This window comes from Miscanthus floridulus, chromosome 16 (assembly GCF_019320115.1).
Source record: "Miscanthus floridulus cultivar M001 chromosome 16, ASM1932011v1, whole genome shotgun sequence".
Lineage (NCBI taxonomy): Eukaryota > Viridiplantae > Streptophyta > Magnoliopsida > Poales > Poaceae > Miscanthus > Miscanthus floridulus.
Window position 1 is genome coordinate 114,454,589 of NC_089595.1, and position 13,661 is coordinate 114,468,249.

The following is a 13,661-nucleotide window of genomic DNA, read 5'->3' on the forward strand; positions in this document are numbered from 1 at the left end:
GCTCTGGCGTTGACGTGGCTTTTTTTTTGTCTTGCTGGGTTTTAACTTAAACCCGCTAAGTGGATAATTATATATTTTTTGCTTTTCCACGTGTATGGGGTGGTAGTAATATCTTCACCGCCAGAAAATGGAAACAATATCCTGAAATTTGTAATTCCGGGTAAACAAAAAACGGCAATAAAGAGAAAGCAAAAGGTTGCTTCCATTTGAGAGAGAAGATTCTTGGAATTATGTGCACGTACAGGCTTCGTACCAAATCACAGTACTACCAGTCTACCACTATAGCATAAGTTTCTATTTTCATACTCCCTCCGGTGGTCGGTAAAGAAATCGTTTTGATAAGGTTTGGGTCAAACATTGAAAATATAAATTACGAATAACTTTTAAGTTGTTGAATGAGTTTGGAAATAGAAAAAACATATGAATATATTTGTCTTGAAATATATTTTCATAAAAATATACATATATCACTTTCCAATAAAATTTTTTATAAAAATAAGAAGTCAAAGTTACGTTTTGTAAAACGTGTCGCTGTCCAAAACGTTTTTTTTTACAAACCTAGAGGGAGTATTATACTACTGTACATGAGCTTTATTTCAATCTTTGGCAAGCTTTTTTTTACAACAATCTTCGGCAAGCTTTTTGTTACAACCAGCATGTTCGGGAGGCCGTAAACGATCGTGGATTATTTACTGATGGCTGGTTTGGTGTGAGAGAAAAATACTGTTCCTGACTAGAAATTTATGATCGTTTACGAGCAAGCGAACAGGCTGAACAATCTTGGGCAAGCTTTAGGGCACTATCAGTGGGACTGTGGGACACTACCGATGTGCGGTGGAATATGCTTGGCACTCGTACCGGACCCCTACTCGGTTCTTGCATCTGACTCGTCACTCAACCACAAAAATAATCATGATTCCACACATATCATATGTGTGGTCTAGAATCTCTTACGGAGACAGTTTAGCTAAATGATGAATGTGCCCGCGGACCCAGCCCAGTGCAAGTACCATCCGGCACGGTACGATCCCGTTAGCGACAGGGCCCCCCTCGTCGTCGTTGTCGTCCCCAGCTCCCATGCCGCTGGTGGTGGAGTGGAGTAGGTGGCGCGTTCCATTGGCTCTGTAGCGTGAGCCCGATGCCCCAACCGATCTTTTTGTTGCGCCATTTCCATTTTTTGTATGGCACACATGCAGTGCTTTGCGCTCTTGTTTAAGCAGCAGCTCGCTAGGTTGTTGCTGCCTTTCTGCGGTAGTTTAAGCACGTACGCATGCATCGGATTCTGCGATGGTTTTTCCTCCCGGTGGTTAATTTGCATGCAGTTGCAGCCTTGCAGGAGTGAGGAGTCGGTGGTGAGTCGTCCGACCGAGCTTGGGCTGTGTGGTCTGTGGACAGGATAACGTAGTTTATTGCGTGCTTCCCCTGTCGGTTTCAAGAGACAGTTTGCAAATCGCAAATCTTGCATTGCGTGCAGGGTTCCAGGAAGGTAGAGTACTGGCTGCTAGTAGGGGTGGTTGTTGCTGCATGTGTATTTTTATTACCTTGATTGATCGGTCTCTTGTGACTCTCGGTAACGTTCGGTGAACGGTGACGATCGAAGAGACGAAAAGAGATCTGCTGCTTCGATCCCCAATACAGACGGCATACAGTGCAATATGTCCATGTCAATTTGGACACAAGAAAATCAAGGTGGGAGGTTAGAGGTACAATGACCATATGTATGATTTTATCACAAATCATTGTTAAAGTAAAGATGTGCCATAGACGTACTGATCAGTATTGTATTTAAATAGAGATGGATAGATAAATAATGAAGAATGAAAAAGATACACAGGAGGTACCATAGTTTATATTTGACGCAACTCGGAAATGGCTAAATGGACTTATATTCACGATTGGAGGAGTTTTTTTTTATTCTTAGCTTGGCCGGTAGATTAGGTGGGGTGCTTCAATCGTATGTTCTGATTTGCCAAATGCTAATAGGACGGATTGATTTGGAATATTTATTTTGAAGGATAACCGATGGACGAATTATATTTTTCCACATAGGAAATAGGGACAAATTTTAATTTTGTGGGTATATGTATACACAAGGCTTGCGCAAAGATAGTTTAGTGGTCCACTTTGGAACATCCCAACGAGAGGAGCTGTGCTGTCAGTGGAACCAATGTACTAATTATGTATACATAAGTTTTGCGCAAGATAGTTTAGTGCCCTACTTTGGAACATCCAAAAAAGAGGAGTTGTGCTATTCGGTGGCACCGATGTACTAATAATATGTGTGGCAGCAAAACACACTTTTTGTTGCCTGGGTCATGGTTGGGCTCAACCCGTCCAACTTAGCCCTGAGTCTAATCCATTAGCTCTCATGTCCTTTATTCAATGCCGCTATGTTACTGTGCCGAAGTAGATGACGTCCCAAGCAGCCGCGGCTGCCCGACTAAGCCAAGGGCAACCTCCTTCCCCCACCTCCCCCGACCCCATTTGATTGTCCTGGCAGCCAGCAAGGAAGTTCGACGACACCGTTCAATTTGGCGTGCCCTCATGAGGAGGTTTGTGCCTCGATCCACGTCCTCATTTGGACAGTGCCTGAATCCGATTTGTTCTCTCGGCGGCTGCATCGACTTCAATGCGCTATCAGCCTGATCATAATTTTTTAGCCGCACTACTACACAAACTTTACTGGAGGCGGGCGTTTTCGGTTTTCTGCGGCGGGCAAAGCCGTCCGCCGCGGCCTAGAGGCCACAGTAAATCGTGGCTTAACCGCGGCGGGCGGTCTTGCCCGCCGCGGTTAACCGGTTTACCGCGGCAGGCGGTGTAACGTGCCCACCGCGGTAAATATACTTTTACCACGGCGGGCATGTTAGGATGCCCGCTGCGGTTAATCATTTTAAAAAAAACAAAAAAACCAGGAGCCCGCCGGCGAGCCTGTTCTCGAGCCCACTGGCGAGCCCACCGGCGACAGATCCGGGCTTCCCACGGCTGCCCGTTTCCCGAGCCCACCGGCGAGCCCAATCAGAGCCCAAAACCCTAGCGCCGCCGGGATCTTTGCGTCGTCGTCGTAGTCGTCCCTGGATCCGATCGCCTCCACCTCCTCGCGCCGGATCCAGTCGGCCCCGCATCGAGGGAGAGACACGGTCCCACCACCGCCAGAGATGGGTGTGATCGGCCTCCACCTCCCAGATCTGGCTCGCGGCGGCTCCCTTCACCGGATTTGAAGAAGGAAGAAGAGTGAGCAACATCAAGAGGGCAAGAGAGAGGAAGAAGGGACAGTGAGCAACACCTTCACCGAGGCGGTCTGATGGATCTGAAACCCTAGCCGCTGCGCCACCTCGAGCTCCAAGCTCTGCCACCGCCGTCGCGAAGGGAGCGCGGCCCGCCGCCACTCCGAAGGGAGCGTGCCGCCGCTAAGGGAGCACGCCGCCGCCTCCGGTGAAGGGAGCACGGCCAGCCGCCGCCACAAGAGCAGGGGGCGCAACCCACCACCGCCGCGAGCCGGGGGCGCGACCCGCCGCTGTCGAGGAGGGTGACCCCACACCGAAGGCATGGTCCCCTTCCGCCACTGCGAGAGCCGGAGAGAGGTGGAGAGGAAAGGGGGAGAGGGGAGGGAGAGCGCGTCGGCGCTATCGCGAGGAGAAGGAGGAGTGCGGCGCGGGGCTGCTCGATGGGAGATAGAGAGAGGGTGAGGACGAGTGTAGAAACCCTAAGCTCTGGTATTTATATATGAGCCTGGTATGGCTGCGCCTTATGGGAACGGGGATCCTGATCTTCCGTCAGGTTCAAGATAAACAACGATTTGTTCAGAGAGCGACACACCGATCCGGCTTTAGATCACAAAGATCCAAACCCTGCAACCTTAGCACCATGTCTCCTCTGGTTATCAACCGTGTCACAATCTGGTTGACCTTGCCAAGAAGGCTAATCCCTGCTGCGAATCGAAGAACACAAGCAAGAACAAGATAAAAAGCAACTCAATTAAAGTGACAATTGCAGATGAATGATTAAGCACTCGAAGTTGGGGTCTTGCAAACCGATAACAGCGACTGTTTAATGACAGATTGATCTAAAACAAAACCCAAAACCTAAAGTAGGTGGTGGCTACTGATTATATAGCCTAAGGGACGTCCAAGGATCCCTCTTCACGTCCTAAAGGTGTCCCAACACGTTACAAGGCCCAACGGCCCAAAAGACGACGACGCAGCGTCGTGATAGATTCTAGACGTCAACTTGTTTCGACAATTTCCATTGATTTTGATGAAATTTTGATGTGGGACCACTTCCATTGGTTTTCTTATGAAATTATCTTTCCATCCATATATGGATCATAAAAAACGGAGTCCGTATGCGACCTGGACGTCCGTTTTACTACACGCTGGTCCTGAAGCCCGAGATGGACTCGAACTCAAGTTGGACTGGGCCTCCGGCTTGGCTTGGACGTCCTTGCTGGCCTCCTAAGGTGGTGGCCAAGGAGGAGGGCGTCCAAGGGCTTTCTTGATGGGTTCTCCAAGTCCTTGGGGTGTGCTCCCACTTGGGCCAGGGTCCCAAGGATGAATAACAAGCCCATAACGACAGTGTAGCTCCCAACAGAAACAGCGACAGAATATCTTGATGGTTTGGAGGCCTTGCTGATGTGATATTGAGATGAGACCCGATCTATTTGAAATCTTATCAAACAAGCTTTCCATCAAGTGCTCATTGACCTCGATCGCACTCCAGATGGCTGAGTTATGGCCTTCCCAATGAAGCACTGTCGAGCTGCCGATGAACCGAAAATTCAACTTTGATGAACTTGCACGTTGAGACATATTTGTACCTATATTCAAATAACGACATGTACATGTGGAACCAAGTGAATTGTACCAAAAATCACTATGCAAATGTAGGAACGAGCTCACCTTATAAACAATGGTCGTATCCGATGGTGTCATGTCCTCATCAGCGCCTGGGCGCCGAACTGGGCCAAAATTTTATCGTGGTGGGCCTTATTGGATACCCGCCACGGTAAATCGATTTATCGTGGTGGACGTCTTAAGATGTCCGCCGCGAAAAATAGGGTATTTTCCATGGCAGACATCTTAAGACGCCCGGCACGGTAAATAAAAAAGATCCGCCTCTGTAAATCATGGGCATTAACCGCAACGGGCAAAAATTGTGCCCGCCACGGAGGCTATTTTGGTGACGCAACGCAAATTCGTTTCTGTAGTAGTGCTGGAACAGTATTTTTTTCTCACACCAAACCAGCAGTACTTCTTCACGATCCAACAACGAGCAAGCCCAGCCAAACGAACAGGCTGTATATATCTGAAAAATGGCTCCGTGTGAAATAAAGTCATTCCATGGCTTGATTGGAAACAAACTGGCGGACTCAGTATTAGGATCTAGAACCATCCCATGACGCAATCAAAACACACGGCAACTAAAAAATCAGGTGCTATAAATGCCACCGTGACGATCAAATAGCACAATCACGCTACAGCATTAGCGATACGTGTGAACAAAATAAACCTTTCTCTTGAAAGCATCCAGGAGGAAAAACGCAAAATAAAAAGCTATAGAAATGAGCATGTGCCAAGCATGCATGCTTCACCAAAATAGTTTCCTAATAATAACGTCGATGTCTCCGTCGCGTGTCTTCGCACGCCTAGAAGCACCAGAGGGTCAACGATAGTCATATTCGCTTTGGCTTATAAGCCGTATTTTTCAGTCAACGGTCAGTATTTTTTTCTTATAATAATCAGTCAACAGTACTTTCAGCCATAACTTATCAGCCAAACCAACAGCGCAATACAACCGGGCCCCAGCGTGTTCGTCCAAAGTCACCCGGGCGCCGTGGCACCACTAAGAATCACTCCTGCAGTCTTTTTTTTTTCCACTCAGTCTCTGATACTACTGCTAGTGAGAGTCACCACCTTTCCTCAGTTGTCAGTTCCTCCGTCACCACGGCGTGACCGGCTGACCGCGACCTCGCGACGTTGAGGCGCGCGCGAACGAAAGCAAGCGATCGAGATCTGGCCGCGGGTCCGGGGCCGGGCCCCGATCGGGATCTGCTGCCTCGGCGGTTGCGGCGGCACAGCGATTAGAATATACCGCGGCGTGGAACACGCACGATGCTGTTGCCGCTTGCTGCCGGTTGCCCCGTGCCCCGTACCCCGTGCCCCCGTGACGAGCGAGCCGGGCTCTGGTCCCCCGCTGCACGCGCGTGAAGCGAAGAAACGGAGTGGCTGCAGCGACGCGAGATGCACTGGGTGATCGATGGGCAAGCACATGCCGAAATCTATCGGGATCTCGGCATGGCATGAGCCCGTGCCAGGCACGGCCCAGAGGATGTCGGGCCGGCACGGCACGCGGGCCTCCCGGGCTGTGCCCAGTCGGGTGTCGTGCCTGACCAAGGGCCTAGGCACGGCCTGCTGGGCCGTTTTTCGGGCCGGGCCGGCCCGAGAAGGCACGGCCTGCCAAGCGTGCCAGGCTGGCCCAAGGCCCACAGAGAGAGGGAAGGGGAGAGCAGGAGGCAAGGGCATCCACGGGGAGCGGCAGCCGCCGCCGGCGCGCTCGCCCTAGTGGGGAGGGGGCTGCGCGGGCGGAGGGGAGGCAGCCAGGGCGCTTGACGCCGGATCCGTCGGGGTGAGCGGAGAAGGGAGCAGGGCGGAGCTCGGGGTCGGCGTCCCACGGCCCGCTCACTGGAGGAGGTCGCCCGCTTGCTGGATCTGGTAGTTGCTCGCCAGATCCGGCTGCCACCTCGCCGGATCTGGCTAGTCTCCACCGTCGTCTCGTGCGGGCGCCGCCAGATGGAGGAGAGGAGAGAGGGCGCCGCCGGAGACCTCCCCGTGCCCGCCATAGCTGGATGCCTCGATCCGACCTCCCCGCGCAGCGATGTCGCCGGATCTAGCGTCCCTGCGCCTTTCTGGCACTGTAGGGAGGAGAAAGGGCGCACGCCGCCGAAGGGAAAGAGGCAGAGAGAGGGCGCGCGTGGGCCGGCTGGGGCCAGCGCCGCCGTGCTCCTAGGACCACCGCGCCGCTGGAGGGTGAAGGCCGGGCGCCACATCTTGGAGACGGAGAGGGAGAGGGCCCGAGAGCGAGAGGGTCGGGCGCCACATCTTAGAGACCGAGAGGGAGAGGAGGGGTGCGGGTGCGGAGGGGGAGAGGAGGGGTGCGGGTGCGCGAGTGCGCGACGGCGTGGGGCGGTGGGGGAGAGGACTGAGGAGGGGTGCGGACCGTGCGGTGCGGGTGCGGCGTGGGGGAGAGCCGGAGAGGAGGGGTTTGGGGAAGGTGCGGGTGCGGCGTGGGGGAGTGCGCGAGTGCCGCGGGGAGGGGAAGTGGAGTGAGGATTGAGGAGGGGTGCCTGGAGAGGAAGGGAGGGGGTGGCCGGCTAGGCCGTTGCCGAGCCGTCTGTTGAAGGCCGGGCCGTGCCGTGCCAGCCCACGGGCCTGAGCAGCGGCCCAGGACGGCCTGCTCCCTCGGGCCGGGCCAGCCTGGGCCCACATGTCACCGGGCCGGGCCGTGCTCGTGTCGGGCTAAAAAAACGGGCTTCGTGCCGTGCCGTCGTGCCTCGGACTACATGGCCAACTATATGTGCGGCCGCGGCCCGAAAGCTCTGGACGACGCCACAAGGGCCGCGCCGCGCGCCGTACTCCCTCCATCTCCGTCCGTCCGTCTCGTGTGTCTCTCTCTGACACACACAGGCGAGATGATGGACCATGGATGGGCGGGCAGACGGCACTGATTGAGCCTGGAAATATCTTCGTCGGTCCGTCGTGCTCGCTCGGCGTGTGTCTGCCTGCACCCCCACGCATCGTGATCCCGCACACCGCGTGCTGCTGCGCTGCACTGCCGGCTGTAGTCTGTAGACGTGTCGCGCCGGGCGCGCCGATCGGCGGCGTGTGGAGACTGATTGTCGGATACAGTGAGAAGGGGTACCCTAAGCAAGAACAAAAAACGACTGCTTAGACTTCGTAAAAGTCGAAACCAGCTAAACACCGCTGGCCTCGGCCGATTCTCCGACTCGCCCGAGGCCCCCTCACTGTTGACCTCGAGCGATCCCCCACCAAAGGCCTTGGCCGGGCCGTCGACCCTCCGTCTCGCGCGAGGTGGGCTCGGCAGCACTCCGCTGCCTCTTCCTTCACCCGTCCCTCTGACAAAACGTCATGTCGCATTAACTCAGCCAACTGCTGCCCCTGACATCGGCCGCATGCTCGGCACAGTACAGCAGAATGGCCGACGGGACAGGAGGCAGGACTGGGCAGAGGTTACCCGCCACTGTGCTAACCACTATGCACATGGTTGACGCCCATGCCTCACTGTGCTGCCAACTCCTGCTCCGAGAACAACGCAGCGTGGGGAGCCACATCTGAGATACTGTGGCCTCGGAATCAGTACCCAGGACTAATAATTCCCCCCAAGGCCTCGGCAGTTTGCTTCAGGGGCTCGGCAGCCTGAGGATCCATGTCCGCTGAACCCCCCACGATGGCTCGGCCTCGCCATCTGCAGAGCCACAGCTCCCTACGACGTCATCGCACGATGACCAGCACGTCGCCCGCCATGTCCTGCATCAAGCTGTACTGGAGCCCCACGACGCACAAGATCAAGTATGACCGGCGCGTCACTTCTGCACGACAAGGACGGGGCCACTCCATCGACCATACCACAACAGTGGCCGGCTACAGGGCTCGGACACGCCGCCCCCATTTATAGAGCAGGAGGTCTCGGCATCCTGATGCCAACTCCGCTTCGCGCGAGGCTCCCCAGGGAAGGCATCGGCAAGGAACGCCGTCTCCGCCCCGCCCGAGGCTCTCCACGGAAGGCCTCGGCAGGAAGCGCGTTCTCCGTATCGCGCGAGGCCTCGGCAAGGGGCCTGATCTCCATCTCGTGCGAGGCCTCATTCTCTGTGTCGCTCAGGGCCGGCTTGTCCGTGGTCCGTCGCCCCCCGCCTCGGTCGACCCTCCCGACAGCGCGTCACGTCTCATTAATACTTTCAACCACTCCCGCAATCTCAGCCGGACAGTGGCTCAACGTCACAGAATGGCCGACGCGACCCGAAGTCGCATCAGCGCCGTACCGGCTGGGACAGGGCACGGCGGGGGTTACCGGCAACTGTGTCACAGCACTGTGTCCACGATCAGCGCCTGGGACAGAGTATGACGGGGTTACCGGTAACTGTGTCCCAGCACTGTGTCCACGATCAGTGCCTGGGACAGGGTATGACGGGGGTTACCAGCCACTGTGTCCTAACGCTGCACCCGCGACCCGCCGCCCGCTCAAGGCCTCGGCACTATACACCGGGGCCTCGGCAATCTCGGGGTTCGTGCCTACCGAGACCCCCCACCGCAGTACAAGCCTCGGCACCGACCAGGCCTCGGCCTCGCGCACAATCTGTCCACCAGGGCTTGCACGTTCGCCGTCACGTCCGCTCCGAGACATTCCCGGGGCTCCCACGACGCACAGGACCTGATGGGACAACCACGCCGCTCCAGTATTCCAAGGACGGATCGCTCCTACGGCCACACCGCCACCGGAACGGGCCACAGGGTTCGGACGTGCCACTTCTATTGGCACGACGTCGCATAGTGATACATGTACTACCTTCGTCCTCCCTTCAACTATAAAAGGAGGGGACTTGGGCCTCGTAGGAAGGGAGAGGAAAAAGAGGAACACACCGATAGAACTACACACTTCTACGCTGCTTGAGAACAACGCCTCAAGCAGCCCGCACCACCCTCGCCGAGACCTGGGGCTAGCACCCTCTCTCACCTAACTTGTATCCCCCTACTACGAGCACTCCGGTGCAAGGAACATAAGATCGATCTCTCAGACTGGACGTAGGACCTCGATTGCCTGAACCAGTATAAACCTTGTGTCTCTTTGCATCACCATCCGGGATTAGGGGCACGCAGCACAAATTCACTCGTTGGTTGAGGGACCCCCGGTTCCAAAACACCGACACTGATGAATGAAGAAGCAAAAGCACGAGCAAGAAACACGAGGGGAGGCCGTAAGGGCAGTCCCAATGCTAGAAACTACGTATAGTTTCTATACCTATTAATTTTCATAGACACTATGTATAGAAACCATGGTTCCAATGGATAGTTTCTACAGAACAACTTTTTATCCAATCACATACACTCTCTTTCCATTCGCTACCAATCACATCCCTTCGTGTCTTGGTTCTCGTGTAGACATGGTTTCTAACTTAGACCTGGTTTCTATGATTTTTATTCTCTCTCTTCAATAACTACCTTGCCACATCAGCAAAATGCTTAGGTGTTAGTACAATTAATGCCCATAAAAACTATAGCGGTTTCTGTATTGGGAGTGCCCTAATAGCCCAGCGTGAAACATGCGCGCGGCCGCGTGTTTTTGCAGGTTGCCCACCACGGCGGTACCCCACACGGGACGGGAGGCCTCTCGGGCTCGGGCGGCCGCCGTGCTTGGTCTGCTGCTGGATCGGAGGGGAGCCTCGGACGATGGGTCGATGGCGCCGTGCCGGCGAAAGGGGGGTTTTTACGGTGGTTGGTTCAATGGTTAGAAACACGTGGGGAGTGCGGTGGGAGCAATCGGGGCCGTCAGGCTATTATATAGTTTTGACCAGGTACTAAAAAAATCAGGCTACGCGTAGTAGTCATACATTCTAGTATAGGGCAACGAGGTGCACGAGAGAGCCATAGACTGGCCGTGCAGCTGCAGGCACTCTCGGCTTCCCTATCAGCGATTTACTACTAGTAGTGTATTAGTAGCAGTAGTAGTATTGAACGCAACTGTCGGCAATTGATTAGTTAGCTTTTCTTTCTCCGGCATACGTACTCCAGCTTTTCGTATGGGTGGTGTTTAGTTTCTAAAATTTTGTAAAATTTTTTAAGATTTTTTGTCACGTCGAATCTTTAGACGTATGTATAAAGCATTAAATATAAATAAAAAATAAAACTAATTACACAGTTTAGACGAAATTCACGAGACGAATCTTTTAAGTCTAATTAGACTATGATTGGACACTAATTATCAAATAACAACAAACTGCTACAGTACCATTTCTAAAAAAAATCGTCAACTAAAGAAGGCCGTGTCTGTCCAAACAAAGGAATGACTGGCCGTCGTTTCCTCATGAGGCAGCGGCACTGATTGCAAGCCTACGCGGTACGTTGTCGTTCCCTACGAATTCACACCCACTCCTACTAGCTGCTGGTATCGATGACGATGATATTGATACCTCTAGCCTAGTAGGAGTACACCCATCATCATCATTCATTCCATCGGACAGCAGCGACAGCACACAGCATCCGAATCCGAGGTGCCGATGTACGGAGTGCCCATGTTTTTCTTCTTTTTATTAGGGGAAAAAAATCAGCGAAGAGTACCAGTATCACCTACCTATACCAGAGAGAGAAAAAAAGTCTAGATGCCATAGCATTGCTGTACGTACTACTACTACGTGGAAGACCAAAAATATCTGAGGATCATTGCGGCCGCTGGATCGGACGGACCGCTCTGTTTCTGTGCGTCACTGCGTTCAGTGCAACGCTCCCGCACGCGCCAAGCAGGAGTCTACTACCACGCAGCTACTGTACCTGCACACGCACCGAGTGACGGACGCAACGCAAGCGCCCGGACAGATTTGGTGCACGTGCGTGTTGCGTCCGCGGGCCACCGACGGCGACGTGCGCACGGCCCGCCCGATCGGGGTCCGGACAAGCGAGGCCCATGCCATGCCCCCAACCCCCCGCCCCGCGCTAGCTGTACGTAAACATCAGGCGCGAGAGCGAGACCCACGAGCGCGACGGCCGTGCGTGGCAGCATCCGCCCGACGGCAAGAGCTGCTGAAAAGCACGGCCACGGCCCACGGCCGTGGACTGCCGCTGCCGCCGCCGGCTGCCGCGCTTGCCGATCGATGCGGTGGTGACGCGCAGAGGATCCTCCCGCGTGGGAGCGAGCGCGACGCCGGCATCACGCGCGGCGATCGCTGTCGGGCGCTGGGCGCTGGGCGCTGGTGCGGGATCGGGGCCTGCTGGATTATTGCTCATTTTTTTAATGCTTCGAAGCGGACGTGTGTGGTGCGCGTGGGCAGCAACGGGGAGCGCGTTTGGCTTGGCGCGTGTGCCGGCTGGGGTCACCGCACCGGGCATTGGAGCCGGAGGAGGAAGCAACGGACGAAGCAGCTGCAGCAGTGTGAATTGTCGGGACCCCAGCATAACATCGCACACCCCCCGGCACGGCTCGGGCTCACCTGCGTCGCTGCTGCTGCTTTCCGATCGAGTCCGAGAGGTGAGAGGGAGGGGAGGGAACAACAGGAGCCGCTACTTTGGCGCTCTAGCCTTTTTCCTCCGATGGCACCCCGTCCGTCCGGCGCCAGGCACCAAAACGATCTATCGGTGCCAATTGCCAATCCCGTCCGGCCGCAAGGTTTTCACTTGACGACGACGATGGCGAGTACAGTTTTGCTTGCCTTGGCTTGGCTCCATTACAGCTCCGGCCGTCGACGTCTGTCCGTCCGGCGTGCTGCTCCTGATCGTCGGTTTATTTACCAGGCTGCCTACTGCTAGCTGCCAAGGCCCAGGGACGACTAACGAACGGTAGCTGTAGACTTGTAGTCTGTAGAGCACGAGCAACGAGCTTTGACTGCTCTGACTGATACAGCCCGTCGACGGGCTGTATCAGAGCAGTCAAAGCTCGCTCGATCAGAAAACGTACTGGCCGTGCCGTGCATGTCATGTCAGCGAGCATGTGTATCGGGTGAGCCAGCCACGTACCGTGGCCGGAGAGCATACACATGGATGGGTGATGCCTCGTCCGGGCCGCACGTATACAGTGGGAGCTACGGCGACCGCAGTTGATTCCATTATTACTGATGCTGATCAGCTGATGCATGAGCCGCGAGCCCGCGACGACGAGACGGCTCACCGTGCGAGCGTGTATTTGCCGACGGCGACGGCGACGGCACACGGTGGTTCTTTTCGTTTTCTGTTTCTTGATGACTTCTTCTTCTTTAATTTGGTGCGAGTGCGACTGGTATATCACATATGTGATGGTGAGTTAAACGGGCCGGTGCTTGCCAGACCATTCTGACGAGAGAAAGTGAGAGAGAAAGAAATGGCCGGACTCGGACTGGGATGCGTGATGATTGTGTTGCGTCCCTCGCAGTTTCTACCGGGACTCCCTACTACGAATCACCGTCATCATCAGTATCATTCATCATCGCATGACGTAAAAACAAAAGAACGACAAGAGGCGAGAGCAGATGCATAGCATAAAGGATGTGGAAATGCAAAATATGCAATGCGTGGCTGCTGGATGCCTACACACAGCCAGCCCAGTACGAACAGCGCGCGGATGGACCGGGAGTTTTCGGGCTGTAGCCCACAGATAGTTTGCTCTCAAACAAGCCATGCTGGGTTCCATTGATCAGAGCTTTGAGTTTCAACTTTGTGCTCGCGTGGAGGACCTATGTTTTTTTTCGGTGTGACTGACGTCCGGACATTCAGACCCTGACCCCGTCCGGACGGAGCTCCAACGCCAGCACCTGTTGTGGCAGAATCGTCTAATCTAATATCCTCTCAAGAGTATTTGTCTTCTATTAGACATTAAGTACCTAAAAGAGTACACTAAATCGTGCTGTTCGGTCGAGCACACCCCAAGAGAGAACTCAAAAATCAACATTTTTTTCATTAGGATCTTAA